The following is a 15,618-nucleotide window of genomic DNA, read 5'->3' as shown; positions in this document are numbered from 1 at the left end:
TTCCTCTGGTCTAAATAAATATATTTATCCCAAAGCCCCAGGGCAATTATAGGGGACATTGCCCCAGGGCAATGATAGGGGACATTGCCCCAGGGCAGTGATAGGGGACATTGCCCCAGGGCAGTGATAGGGGACATTGCCCCAGGGCAATGATAGGGGACATTGCCCCAGGGCAATGATAGGGGACATTGCCCCAGGGCAATGATAGGGGACATTGCCCCAGGGCAATGATAGGGGACATTGCCCCAGGGCAATGATAGGGGACATTGCCCCAGGGCAATGATAGGGGACATTGCCCCAGGGCAATGATAGGGGACATTGCCCCAGGGCAATGATAGGGGACATTACCCCAGGGCAGTGATAGGGGACATTGCCCCAGGGCAGTGATAGGGGACATTGCCCCAGGGCAATGATAGGGGACATTGCCCTGTGTAGGGTGCGGTCTCTCGGATGGGACGTTGAACGTGTGTCCTGACTCTCTGTGTTCACTAAAGATCCCGTGGCACTTATTCTAAGAGTAGGGGTGTTAACCCCGGTGTCCTGGCTAAATTCACAATCTAGCCCTCATACCATCATGGCCACCTAATTATCCCCAGCCTCCAATTGGCTCATTCATCTCCCCTTCAACTATTCCCCAGGTTGTTGCTGTAAATGAGAATGTGTTCTCAGACAACTTACCTGGTAAAAGTTTAGCAGAAAGAGAAAACAGGCCTCCTTCACTATAACATGAACGGATAGTCAGATAATGTGGCTAAGCTATGGGTTGCTAGAATAGATTCCAACATTACAGCTCTGCTCTCCTGTAAGGTTGGAAATGCCTTCTGTTTTGATTAATCACATGGCGAAGCTGGCGCAAGATATTGCTTGGAAAACGTACCTCAATCTAGGAATGGGATATGGCACTGTACTCCTGATTATCCCATTATCCAAAATGCTACTTCGAGAACATTGAAGTACTACTATTTTTTAATCAAACTGCCTTTTCTGTCCTCATGCTAGGTAGCAGAAGCCACAGTAGTTATTTTGGAATGCCTGTTGGGTTGAAAAACAAAGGATAGTCAGCCAATCAGGCCCCTTGTTGTTCAATGAAATGTGCATTCCAAAATGGCTGCTGTGGCTTCTGCTACCTAGCATGAGGACAAAAAAAGGCAGTTTAGTATTTCAATATTCTCGATTTAGCATTTTGGATCATTGGAAAATTTGAGGTAGAGTGCCATGGACCATTGAGGTATGTTTTCCGAGCCACATTTTGAGCCAGCACTGCCGTTTGACTAATCAGAACAGAACAAGCCATTTCCAACAGTAGGTGGGAATCTATTCTAGTTAAGTCTGCTTAATAATACGTTCCTTTAGATATTTTGTTTGAAATTCCCCCGTTATAAAGACCAACAGTCCAGCCCACCACCACAGTAAGTTGAAATGGAATTGTATTTAACGTCTGGCTTCCTGCGGACTCTTCCTGTTTTTTTTTTTTTGCAAGGCAATTTAAAGCAATACTAGTGTAAATACACCAATTACAATTTGAATAGACAAAGCCATCGATCGCGTGACACCATTCATTCCTATTTGAAGCCAAGGAATCGGTTATGATGGCTTCTCATGTGGGACATGTGTGTAGACTAATGCCACGTTTAAAACTAGGAACTCGGAAATCTCCCGACTTCCGAGCGTTCAAAACAACTGGGAACTCGGGAAAAACCGAGCTCAGACTGGGCAAAAGCGCGTTTTTTACCGTCATCCAACTCCGGCTATTTCTAGAGCTCCGCTTTTCCGACCTGAAGATCACTGACGTCATGATTTGAACTCGTATTTTTCCGAGTTGTTTTAAACGGGCCAATAACATGCGCTGTTTTAGCTCCTCCAGGAAGTGACGTTACAGGCTAGCGCCCTCTCATTGAGTATGTCAAGCTGTAGGCCAACCGGGGTACTGCAGGCTGCCATTAGCTACTAAATTATCCTTATAACTTGTGTACATCTGGAGTAATATAAGCATTTATTGGTACCGTGATTGTTTTCGAAATGTGTATTTATTTACACGAAGATTGGCATTTTCCTATTCACTATAATGGGTGATCCTGTTTTCTGCAAACAATGCCGGCAGTACCGCGGGCGGCCTTGAAGTTCGTGCAGTGGCTTCAATGAGAAGGGGCAGTCGTTCTCCCCTGAAATACACCAGCGTTGCTAAAAGCAGATAATTCTAGCCATGCTATGGGCTAAGCTAGCTGCCCCTCTCTGGTGGTTATTTGTTACCGGTGTAAACCCCCCCTCTCTCTTTCAAGACCTAACTACGAACCTGCTCCCAACTCCAGAAGAAGCCTCCGTAGACGTTCATTCTCCTCCTTTGAACGGGAGAGCTCTTGTTCTATCGTCTTTTCCACCGCTGCCATTATCTCAACAGTCACTGCTGCTAGTTGCTGCTGGTACTGGGCTATCCACTTTTCCTCTATCCCAAATATGTTAACGGCTGCAGATATTAATCGCTTAGCTATAAACACATTCAACATCCGTGGTTTCGACATTTTGAAGAGAGATATAACTTGAGATTATCGTCCATGCGTTTCTTCTTCGTTAAGGTACAGACTACATCCAAAAAGGTGTATTGCCGCCACCTATTGGGTGGGGTAAACACTGATACTTTAACAAAAAATACAATAATTATATATATATATACAGTACCAGTCAAAGGTTTGGACATACCTACTCATTAAAAGGGTTTTTCTTTATTTTTACTATTTTCTACATTGTTGAATAATAGTGAAGACATCAAAACTATGACATAACACAAATGGAATCATGTAGTAACCAAAAAAGTGTTACACAAATCAAAATATATTTTATTTTTGAGATTCTTCAAAGTAGCCATCCTTTGCCTTAATGATAGCTTTGCACACTCTTGGTATTCTCTCAACCAGCTTCACCTGGAATGCTTTTCCATTAGACTTGAAGGAGTTCCCACATATGCTGAGCACTTGTTGGCTGCTTTTCCTTCACTCTGCGGTCCAACTCATCCCAAACCATTTCAATTAGGTTGAGGTCGGGTGATTGTGGAGGCCAGGTCATCTGATGCAGCACTCCATCACTCTCCTTCTTGGTCAAATAGCCCTTATACAGCTTGGAGGTGTGTTGGGTCATTGTCCTGTTGAAAAACAAATGATAGTCCCACTAAGTGCAAACCAGATGGGATGGCGTATCGCTGCAGAATGCTGTGGTAGCCATGCTGGTTAAGTGTGCCTTGAATTCTAAATAGATCACTGAGTGTCACCAGCAAAGCACCATCACACCTCCTCCTCCATGCTTCACGGTGGGAACTACACATGCAGAGATCATCCGTTCACCTACTCTGCGTCTCACAAAGACACAGCGGTTGGAACCAAAAATCTCAAATTTGGACTCATCAGACCAAAGGACAGATTTCCACCTGTCTGATGTCCACTGCTCGTGTTTCTTGGCCCAAGCAGGTCTCTTCTTCTTATTGGTGTCCTTTAGTAGTGGTTTCTTTGCAGCAATTCGACCATGAAAGCCTGATTCACGTAGTCTCCCCTGAACAGTTGATGTTGAGATGTGTCTGTTACTTGAACTCATTTTTTTGGGCTGCAATTTCTGAGGCTGGTAACTCTAATGAACTTATCCTCTGCAGCAGAGGTAACTCTGGGTCTTCCTTTCCTGTGGCGGTCCTCATGAGAGCCAGTTTCATCATAGCGCTTTATGGTTTTTGCGACTGCACTTGAAGAAACTTTCAAAGTTCTTGAAATGTTCCAGATTGACTGACCTTCATGTCTTAAAGTAATGATGGACTGTCATTTCTCTTTGCTTATTTGAGCTGTTCTTGACATAATATGGACTTGGTCTTTTACCAAATACAGTGCCTTGCAAAAGTATTAATCCCCCTTGGCGTTTTTCCTATTTTGTAATTTAAATTGATTTTTATTTGGATTTCATGTAATGGACATACACAAAATAGTGAAATGAAAAAAATAACTTGTTACATTTTTTGATATAAAATAATTAACGGAAAAGTGGTGTGTGCATATGTATTCACCCCCTTTGCTATGAAGCCCCTAAATAAGATCTGGTGCAACCAATTACCTTAAGAAGTCACATAATTAGTTAAATAAAGTCCACCTGTGTGCAATCTAAGTGTCACATGATCTGTCACATGATCTCAGTATATATACACCTGTTCTGAAAGGCCCCAGAGTCTGCAACACCACTAAGCAAGGGGCACCACCAAGCAAGCGACACCATGAAGACCAAGGAGCTCTCCAAACAGGTCAGGGACAAAGTTGTGGAGAAGTACAGATCAGGGTTGGGTTATAAAAAAATATCAGGAACTTTGAACATCCCACGGAGCACCATTAAATCCATTATAAAAAAATGGAAACAATATGGCACCACAACAAACCTGCCAAGAGAGGGCCGCCCACCAAAACTCACGGACCAGGCAAGGAGGGCATTAATCAGAGAGGCAACAAAGAGACCAAAGATAACCCTGAAGGAGCTGCAAAGCTTCACAGTAGAGATTGGAGTATCTGTCCATAGGACCACTTTAAGGCGTACACTCCACAGAGCTGAGCTTTACGGAAGAGTGGCCAGAAAAAAGCCATTGATTAAAGAAAAAAATAAGCAAACACGTTTGGTGTTCGCCAAAAGGCATGTGGGAGACTCCCCAAACATATGGAAGAAGGTACTCTGGTCAGATGAGACTAAAATTGAGCTTTTTGGCCATCAAGGAAAACGCTATGTCTGGCGCAAACCCAACACCTCTCATCACCCCGAGAACACCATCCAGTGAAGCATGGTGGTGGCAGCATCATGCTGTGGGGATGTTATTCATCGGCAGGGACTGGGAAACTGGTCAGAATTGATGGAATGATGGATGCCGCTAAATACAGGGAAATTATTGAGGGAAACCTGTTTCAGTCTTCCAGAGATTTGAGACTGGGATGGCGGTTCACCTTCCAGCAGGACAGTGACCCTAAGCATACTGCTAAAGCAACACTCGAGTGGTTTAAGGGGAAATATTTAAATGTCTTGGAATGGCCTAGTCAAAGCCCAGACCTCCAATCCAATTGAGAATCTGTGGTATGACTTAAAGATTGCTGTACACCAGCGGAACCCATCCAACTTGAAGGAGCTGGAGCAGTTTTGCCTTGAAGAATGGGCAAAAATCCCAGTGGCTAGATGTGCCAAGCTTATAGAGACATACCCCAAGAGACTTGCAACTGTAATTGCTGCAAAAGGTGGCTCTACAAAGTATTGATTTTGCGGGGGGGGGGGGGGTGAATAGTTATGCACGCTGAATCAGTTTTTTTGTCTTATTTGTTGTTTGTTTCACAAAAACAAAATATTTTGCATCTTCAAAGTGGTAGGCATGTTGTGTAAATCAAATGATACAAACCCCCCAAAAATCTATTTTATTTCCAGGTTGTAAGGCAACAAAATAGGAAAAATGCCAATGGGGGTGAATACTTTCGGAAGCCACTGTAGGGCTATCTTCTGTATACCACCCCTACCTTGTCACAACACAACTGATTGGCTCAAACGCATTAAGAAGGAAAGATATTCCACAAAGTAACTTTTAATAAGGCACACCTGTTAATTGAAATGCATTCCAGGTGACTACCTCATGAAGCTGGTTGAGAGAATGCCAAGAGTGTGCAAAGCTGTCATCAAGGCAAAGGGTGGCTACTTTGAAGATTCTCAAATATAAAATATATTTAAATTTGTTTAACACTTTTTTTGGTTACTACATGATTCCATATGTATTATTTCATAGTTTTGATATCTTCACTATTATTCTACAATGTAGAAAATAGTAAAAATAAAGAAACACCCTTGAATGAGTAGGTATGTCCAAACTTTTGACTGGTACTGTATATATCCTATATAAAAAAATATATAATGCGCTGGGCCTTTACTAGTCCTTTACTAGTCATCTGTAGTGAGGGCAAATTATTGCATCTTGTTATTATACTTAGCTACCAGTTTTTTTTGTTATAAGTTTCATCATATATTCTCCATTTGCACAAGGCTACTCCTATTAGGCTACTTTTGCCTTCTTGCAAAGCAAAATACCTACTTCAACCACTAGAAACTGTGCACAAGCATGGTCTAACGTTTGCTGGAGGATGAGCACATTAAGTTCAGTTTTTATAAATGCCCTTTGCGTGAAAACTGGAGCACTTATGTTTTGGGAAATATTTCGCGCATATCAAACGTTTCTAAATAAGGCACCTGCGTCTCAATATGACTGATTCCCAGTAAAAAAATACATTCAGGGCCACTTGGGTGCTAAAATGGCTTAATGCTAAAAGTGGTCTCTCCTGTCTTGTAATTCTATTTCTAGGTATGTTGTTGCTGGACTTGTTTGTTTGTATCAATAACAACAAAAGTCAACAATGGTTTAGAACCGCAGCTATTGTGCTTCTTGGCGGGAGTTTTGGTAAGTACATAACATAACTGAGAAGGTCTTTATTAGTTACTGTATGAAGCTATGCCATAAAAAATTTCACACGATAACATTTGGCTTAATAAATAATTTCTTTATAATAGTGTATCTTAAAATAAAGGTTCTATATCGTGGAGCTCCGCCCCATAGGGGAGCTCTGCTCCTAGTGGTTTACCCTCTGCCCTAAGGCAGCAACAGCCTGAAGCAAAATTATGCAAACACCTGCAGCCAATGGGAGCACAGGTGTCCCTATAAGAGGGGACGCCTCCCCTCAATCAGCCTCCCATTATCTTCAGCGACTGGACGACTAGACTGAAGAAGCCAAGAAGAGAAGAGAAGACTCAGGAAGAAATCGGGGGTGGAAAATCTCCTGGCGTTCTCATTTTAGAAGACGTCGATGGCTGGCTCATCGACGTCTTCTAAAATGAGAACGCCAGGAGATTTTCCACCCCCAAAAGCCCTTTTCAGGGCTCAGTGCCGATGCTCCTCCATGGCATCTGCGGACCCCCACGACCTTTGTTTCGTGTGTTTGGGGCCGCAGCATGCCAAGGAAGGGACCGGCAATCCCCCTAATTGCGCCTCCTGCGCCCTCCTTCCTATGAAGGTGAGGAAGCAGCGTTGGGCGTTCTTTAGGGAGGATATCCCCCTAGAGGATGTACTGTCCCTTCTCGCCTCTGCTTCAGAGGCGTCGACGGACAGTGCTGACTCAGGGGATGACAAGGAGAGAGACGCAGAGATGGATGTTCCAATGGAACAATCCGACCCTCTGGCGCCAACCTTCAAGACCCCCTTCCCTTTGGGGAGTGTGAGATCTGAAGGCTCCTTGTGCGATGACGACACGGGCTCTGTTACGTCAGCAGCCCTGTCCTTCGCAGCGGCCTCTCTGCGTTCGGACTTTCCCGAACTCATTGAGAGAGCCGCCAACCGACTTGAGATAGCGCTGCCCCCTGCTCCCCCCCCTGTGGAGGTCGACATGATGGAGGGCGGCCCCTACTCTAGACCGAGAAAGGCAGCTGAGCCGATGGCTCCTGCTATGCCTTCCCTCGGAAAATATGTCGAGGGCTCGTGGGATACACCCCTGGCGGCGCGTTCGCCGGCCAAAGTGTACACCCCATTCACGAGAGTGGCTGGACGTGAGTGGGCTGCCAAGGGAATCCCTAGGCTCGAGAGCGCCATGGCGGCGTATCTAGTGCCGTGTTCGAGTCCCTGGGCGGCCTCCAAGAAAGCCACCTTGCCAGCACAAAAGGACAGACTCACAGCACAGCTGGCTGAGAAGTCCTTTACGCTGGGAGCCCAGGCTGTGTCAGCGGCTAACAACATTGCCCTCCTCGCGGCCTCCCTATCCCATCTAACAACGGGTAGGTCTGAGTTGACCAGCGAGGAGATTGAAGAGGCGTCCAGGATTTCTGGCGCTATTCTTCATTTGACACAGGCGTCAGCGATATGCGCAGGCCGGTCCATGGCCACCTCGGTGGTCATGGGACGTCATCTCTGGCTGTCAATGACAGCCATGAAGGAGACGGACAGAGCCTCGCTGCTAAACGCTCCCGTCTCTAGCGAGGGCCTCTTTGGGGTCGCCGTTAAGGAGGCGACGGAACGTTTTGGCAAGCTAGACGAAGAGAGGAAGCACCTGGCTAAACACCTGCCATTGGCAGGCAAGTTTAGCAGGGCCTCAACTAACCCGTCAACCTCTAACGCCCCCAGTAGAACTACAGGGAGGCGACGGGCCAGGCGACAGGCGCCTACCACCGACAGCAGGCGAGCGGGCTCGGCCCCTCCAGCGACGACGGTGGTGGCGACGATTCCGCCGGCGAGAGAGGTCGTCACAAAACCGTCCTGGCAACACCAGAAGGTCAGCCAGAAACGACGGCGTCAATGACGGGACGAGGGGGAGAGGACGGATGACGGCTCGGCGCTGGACGCGACATAGCCCACTGTTCCCCCCCCACCCTACTGTTCAGGGCATGGAGGGAAATGTTTATTGTTGTTATGTGAATAAAGAGTTGGCTCCCACTGACATTGTCACAAAAGAGCCCTTTTTCCATGACACATTGCAGAGTACATCACGTCCTATGAATTTCTCTCACCATCCTGAGTGCAGCTCAACCCACCAAGGGTGCGTAGTTGAACACACTCAGGAGAGGAAAGAGAAAAAGGTAGCAAGGCGTAGCCTTTGCTCACCTAATAAAGATATTTTACTACAGACTCCTAGGAGCTCTGTAGTAAAGGTCTCACATAGCAGGCAGCTGTCTCAGTCTAAATATGACATGAAGACGCAGCCGCTAGCTGGGAATGATGCCTTGCTTCAGGCTAACGCCTCAGCCAGCGCAGTTCAGACCCGTGCGACGTTCACGGAGGGCCGGAATACTAGAGTTACAGGTGTAACCAATGTATGGGCGTCCCCGGTTAATTCAGAACGTAACAATGCCCACTACTCTGAGTGCAGCTCACCACACCTAGAGTGTGCTGTTGAGCAGCCTCATGAGACCAGTGAAAAATAGGTATTGTGGCGCCACCTTGTGGTACCAGTTAGAGACCACACTTTCCAGACTGTTGAGTACTGCAGTGGACGGATCTCATGACAAGCAGCAGTCTCAGTCAGACAATGACATGATGACGCAATTGCTATCCGGGGAGGGCGCTCTGTCTCAGGTTAATACCTCAGTCAGTGCAGCTCAAAACCGTGCTGCGTTCACGGAGGGCCGGAATACTAGAGTTACAGACGTAACTGACGTATCAAGGCCTCCGATTCTCTCAGAACGAGCTGATGTTTCCTCTCCCTTTCGAGGGGGGCCCGCCTTGGGCTATTCCACCAACCCAGTGCTGGGGAATAGCGGCGGCGAGGGCCATAGAGGAATACAGGTCCTTCCTACTGGATGCACCACAGCTTCGTGCGCGCCCGCTTTCTCTGCATTGCTGGCAGTGGCAACGAAGCTGTACCCTCTCACGCTGGCTAGAACAGACGTTGCAGAAGGGTTATGCCCTCCAATTCCATCGAACCCCACCCCCGTTCAGGGGAGTGGTGGAGACGGTGATGAAAACGCCGGACAAAGTGGCCGCTCTGATGTCAGAGATTACGGAACTTTTGGCGAAGGAGGCGGTCACAGTAGTTCCCCGGGAGCAAAGGAACAAAGGGCTATATTCGCCTTATTTCCTAGTGCCCAAAAAGACGGGGGGAGTGAGGCCGATTTTGGATTTACGCACTCTCAACGAGAGCATAACCAAACGACCCTTCCGAATGCTGACGACAAAACGTCTACTGGAATGTGTCCAGAAAGGAGACTTTTGTACAAGCATAGACCTAAAGGACGCGTACTTCCATGTGCCGATACAATCGCGTCACAGGAAGTTTCTGCGGTTCGCCTTTCAAGGGGTGGCGTACGAGTTCACGAGGATGCCATTCGGGTACGCCCTGGCACCTCGAACGTTTTCCAAATGTGTGGAGGCGGCATTGGAACCGCTGCGTCGTCAAGGGATAAGGCTATTAGCCTACCTAGACGACCTACTGGTTCTCGCCCCGTCAGCAGAGCTGGCGTTCACTCACACAACACAGACAGTGATTCATCTCACGCGTCTGGGGTTCGCTGTGAATTGGAAAAAGAGCGCACCCTGGCCCAGTCATCAGATTGTCTACCTGGGGCTACAGCTAGACACTGTAATGATGAGGGCTCGAATTTCGGACCCTCGAAGGGTAGCATTGTTGCTAGCCCTGAGGAAGTGTCGTCCGAATCACACAGTGACGGCGCTGTCGATCATGTCACTTTTGGGTCTCATGTCGTCAGCCCACTCTGTGGTCCCGCTGGGACTCCTGCACATGCGCAGAATACAGCGATGGTTCGCCCAACTAAGACTAGACCCAGTGCGTCAACGTCATCGGTTGGTGGTGGTTCCTCTCTCGCTAAGAGCAGACCTGGACTATTGGAGGAATCCGAGCGTTCTCACGCACGGAGTCCCGATGGGCAAGGTGTCATCCTACATTCCAGTATTTACAGATGCTTCTCTGACTGGATGGGGAGGGACATGTCAGACTCAAGCGATAGGAGGTGTATGGCCTCAATCAGGTCGTCACATAAACCTCTTGGAGTTGGAAACGGTTGGACTGGTTCTGACCCACTTCGCGCCTACCCTTCGGGGTCGCGATGTGCTGGTCTGGTCAGACAACCGGACCACAGTAGCTCACATAAATCGCCAGGGAGGGGTCAGGTCACCTGCCCTCCACCGGGCGGCAGAGGAATTGTGGCTGTGGGCTCACGAGCACCTTCGCTCATTGAGAGCAGCACACATTCCGGGCTACTTGAACGTAGGAGCAGACCTCATGTCAAGAGGGGGTCCTCGAGACGACGAGTGGTGTCTGCATCCGGACATTGTTCTCCGAATTTGGGAACAGTTCGGGAGAGCTGAGGTGGATCTGTTCGCGTCACGCGTGAACGCGCAATGTCCCCTATGGTTCTCTTTGAGGGAACAGGACGAGCCACCACTGGGAAGAGACGCATTCGCGCACTACCCGTGGCCGAAAGTTCTCCTGTATGCATTCCCTCCGCTGTCTTGCATTCTCCCACTGCTAGCCAGGGTGAGGTCAGAGGGGCTGTCAGTGATACTGATAGCGCCCGATCGCCCGGGGGCTCCGTGGTTTGCGGAGATGAGTCAGATGTTGATTGCGCCACCTTGGCCAATTCCACATCGACGGGACGCGTTGACTCAGGCGGGAGGCTCGATAGGGCAGTGGCCCATAATCGGCCAACCACTGAAGGCTTGGTTCCTGAATGGGACAGGTTGAGGCGCCGTGGGTTATCTGATGCAGTGATCAGAACCATACAAGGTGCACGAGCCGGTTCCACTTCTAGGATGTATACCAGCAGATGGAACGTTTTTTCACGATGGTGTGACACACAAGGTGTGGACCCCATGAACTGTCAGGTTGAGAGTGTGCTCTTTTTTCTGCAGTTTATGTTTGATAAGCAGAAATCGCCCTCCACCATTAGAGTGTTTGCAGCGGCAATTTCAGCTGGTCATGAGGGGTTTGGCGGAACGAACGTGTTCAGCCACCCTTTAGTGAAACGTTTCTTATTGGGAACGCGGCGGCTTAGGCCAATGCCTAGAGCCACGCTGCCCCAGTGGGATTTGGCTTTGGTACTCGAAGCGCTAGGTAAGTCGCCGTTCGAGCCATTGAATCAAATACCCCTCAAGATGCTGTCTATCAAGACGGCACTGTTGCTCGCCTTGACTACCGCTAAGCGTGTCAGTGATTTGTGTGCCCTGTCGACGAGACCCGACTGCCTTGCCATTAATGGCGATCTGAGCAGAGCGATGTTACGTCCTAACCCGGCGTTTGTGCCGAAGGTTATTAGCAGTGCATATAGATCACAGACCGTGGAGTTGTGGGCTTTTTCTCCCCCTCCTCATGGGGAGAGGAGTGAGGAAAAGCTTCATTGTCTGTGCCCAGTGCGCGCTTTGGCGTGTTACGTTGAGCGCACAGCAGCGATTAGGTCATCGCCTCAGCTGTTTGTGTGTCACGGTGCGGCTGCATTAGGTAGACCACTTTCAAAACAGCGATTGTCTCATTGGCTTTGTGAAGGTATTGAGACAGCTTACGAGGCAGCGGGGCGACAACTGCCTCAGGGTATCAGAGCTCACTCCACTCGTGGAGTAGCAGCTTCTACTGCCCTCTTCAGAAGAACAGGGGTAGAGGATATTTGTAGAGCAGCGTCATGGTCGACACCGTCTCCATTTATCCGTTTCTATCTATTAGATATGTCTTCTAACTCTTTGGCTCGATCTGTACTCAGCGTGGCTGAAGGGAGATCTTGAGCAACAAAGAGAGGAAAAAAGCAGGACTGTGGACATGGGTGTCCATCAGGCTCGCTTTGGTTAAGAAGACATATTCTGCTCTATCTATTAGATATGTCTTCTAACTCTTTGGCTCGATCGGTACTCAGCGTGGCTGAAGGGAGATCTTGAGCAAGAAAGAGAGGGAAAAAAGCAGGACTGTGGACATGGGTGTCCATCAGGTCCGCTTTGGTTAGGAAGACATATTTTTGACAGATATGTTTTCTAACTCTTTGGCTCGGTCTATACTCAGCAAAGCTGAAAGGAGATGTTGAGCCAGGAAGAGAGGATAAAGCAGGACTATGGACAGGTTCCCATCAGGTCCGCTTTGGTTAGGAAAACATGTTTTTTGATAGATAGGCTTTCTATCTCGGGCTCGATTGTACTCAGCATAGCTGAAGGGGAATCTTGAGCTAGAAGAGAGAAGAGCAGGACGATGGACACAGGTTTCTATCAGGTCCGCTTTGGATGGAAAGCATATCTTGTGGCATGACTCTTGACTGACAGGGTCAGTATAGTAGAGACATGTATTGAATTGACAGAATGTGAGGTCATCTATCTGATTGTTCAGTTTAGTATGACTTATATTTTGTTCCTGCCTACTAATCTCTGGGATTCCATTGAGTGAGTGAGGTGGTCTACTGTGCACATAATGTAGAGTGACACTTGGTGTCATTCCATTAGTGGTCGGTGGTGTTTTCACAGGATATTGAGGCACATCTATCTGCTAGTACAGATTAGTGTAGCTTCTATTCTGGTGATCTGCCCACTAGTCATTGGCATTGCCATTGAACTAGGTGGGGCGGGTCTTTAACCGATGACGCGGTATATTGTGACGCCTGTAGGGGTTTTTAGTTGCAGTACTGCGGGAATTGGTTGCGGCCATTGCTAGGCTTGACCTTTTCATTTTTTAATGGGAAGTGTTAGGCTCGGCAGGGAGTACATTTTGGAGCGCTACGCTCCGCCTTAAACCACTAGGAGCAGAGCTCCCCTATGGGGCGGAGCTCCACGATATGGAACGATTAGTTACCGGAGTGTAACTCCAGTTCTATGAGTGGAGCGGAGCCCCATAGGACTTAAGGCCCTGCCGACCCTCTCTAGTCTCGCTGAAGATAATATCTCGGGAGGCTGATTGAGGGGAGGCGTCCCCTCTTATAGGGACACCTGTGCTCCCATTGGCTGCAGGTGTGTGCATAATTTTGCTTCAGGCTGTTGCTGCCTTAGGGCAGAGGGTAAACCACTAGGAGCAGAGCTCCCCTATGGGGCTCCGCTCCACTCATAGAACTGGAGTTACACTCCGGTAACTAATCGATTTATTTTTGTCAACAATGGTGGGGAGTGGTGTGTGTGTAGGCTACAAATAGAAAATACATTTTAAAAATCACATTCTTTCTTTAAAAATAGTGCACTATACAAGGAATAGGGGATGTACCATTTGGACTCAGCCTTGATAGATACAATGATATGTTGTGTTCCAGGGGATTGGCCAGCAGTATGTCTGAGAACCGGCATGTGACAGTAGGCTTCGGCCAGGGTAGTAAGGTCGGCAGTGTGCTCATGGGCAGTCAGATGACCCACATCCGAGGGGCCCCGGCTGGGCAGCGGGGTCCAGGCAAGCCCCAGTCTTTAGGCCCGAGGAATGGGCGCCTGATGCACCAGAGCACCCTGTCACTAGGGCACCCACAGGCATCTGGGACCAGCTACACAACCACACACACTCAGGTTAGTACCAATAGATGGTATTATAGAACTGTACCAGTACCACACACACGAGCAGTATGAGCACTTTTACTGTTTGAATAAAGGAACTAATATATCGGTGTGTGTGTGTCTGTCTTTTGTATGACGTGAGTGATGTCGTGAGATCCTCTTCCTGGTTCTCTCCAGAGTTACTGTGGGTGGGCAGCCGACGGCCAACCGCTGGTCTTCTTTCCCTGTGATACCGCCTACCCCTCCCAGCACGCCGGTCAGCTGGACCTGAGTCACACATCCACCAGCCAATCACAGACACACAGCAGAGACATCCATGGCCCCAAAGACATCATCCCGGTACGACCAACTGTCAGTCTCAATGAATGAATGATCGTCAGTTGAGCTTTATTTCATTCCGTGTTGTCTCAGTGAAACACGTCAGTTAAATATAGTGACTACATGGTCATACAGGGGTGTCGTCAGTACTCAATTTCACCAGTAGAGGGTGCTGTAGGCTCACATTTAGAGGAAGGAAACCACTGAATAGAATAGAACACCTCTATTCATCTCTCTCTTCCCCACACCTCTCCATCTTTCTCTCCCCCCCCCCCTCTCCTCTCCCTCCCTCCCCTCCTCTCCTCTCCCTCCCTCCCCTCTCCTCTCTTCCCTCCCTGAGTGCAGTTCAGTCCAACACTCAAAGACAAGACACTTAAATACTAGCAAAACCACTCAACTAACACTCCATCTCAAGTCAGAACAACTCACTGGCATAACAATACTTCAGACTAATAAACCTGCTCCCTGAAGCTCACTGTCCTGGCAGATCTGGGCTGAGTGTTAAACTGTCCTGGAGGTTACCTTTTCACTTAACCTCTACGGGATCGGTGTCCCGGATACGGGACGGTTGAGCTAACGTGCGCTAATGTGATTAGCATGACTGTTGTAAGTAACAGCAAACTTTCCAGGACATAGACATGTCTTATATGGGCAGAAAGCTTAGATTAACAATAATTTACAGTAGCTATTAGTGAAAAAATACCATGCTATTGTTTGAGAGTGCACAACAAAAAACGTATCACGGCAACTGGCTTGATACATTCACCTCTGAAGGTAAATAATGTACTTACATTCAGTAATCTTGCTCTGATTTGTCATCCTGAGGGTCCCAGAGATCAAATGTAGCATAGTTTTGTTTGATACAATTCATTTTTTATATTCAAATGTGGGAACTGGGTTCTACAGTTTGAACCCCTGCTGTCTCTGGCTCCAAATCCACCCCGCCCGGTCATCTAGATGTGTGAAAGTTGGTGTATAAGCTAATGATCCATCATGTATGACATTCCTGGGAGTGTGTAAACATACATTTTGTATTACCATATCATTTTTGTATGTTCTCTATAGTTATGTACTTGAAAATGTATCAATTCGGCACATTTGGGCAGACTTGATACAAAATAGTCCAGTATTGCAATCTGAAACCTTGAACACACTGCTGTCATCTAGTGGCCATAATGTAAATTGCGCCTAAACTGCAATATAATATTGTGGCCTCTCTCTTGCATTTCAAAGACATAATACAAACATAACATGTTTTATTTCTTTTTTTGTTATCTTTTACCAGATCTAATGTGTTATATTCTCCTACATTAATT

Source organism: Coregonus lavaretus, assembly GCF_964263955.1.
Source record: "Coregonus lavaretus genome assembly, chromosome: 28".
Classification (NCBI taxonomy): Eukaryota; Metazoa; Chordata; class Actinopteri; order Salmoniformes; family Salmonidae; genus Coregonus; species Coregonus lavaretus.
This window is presented reverse-complemented; position numbering follows the sequence as displayed.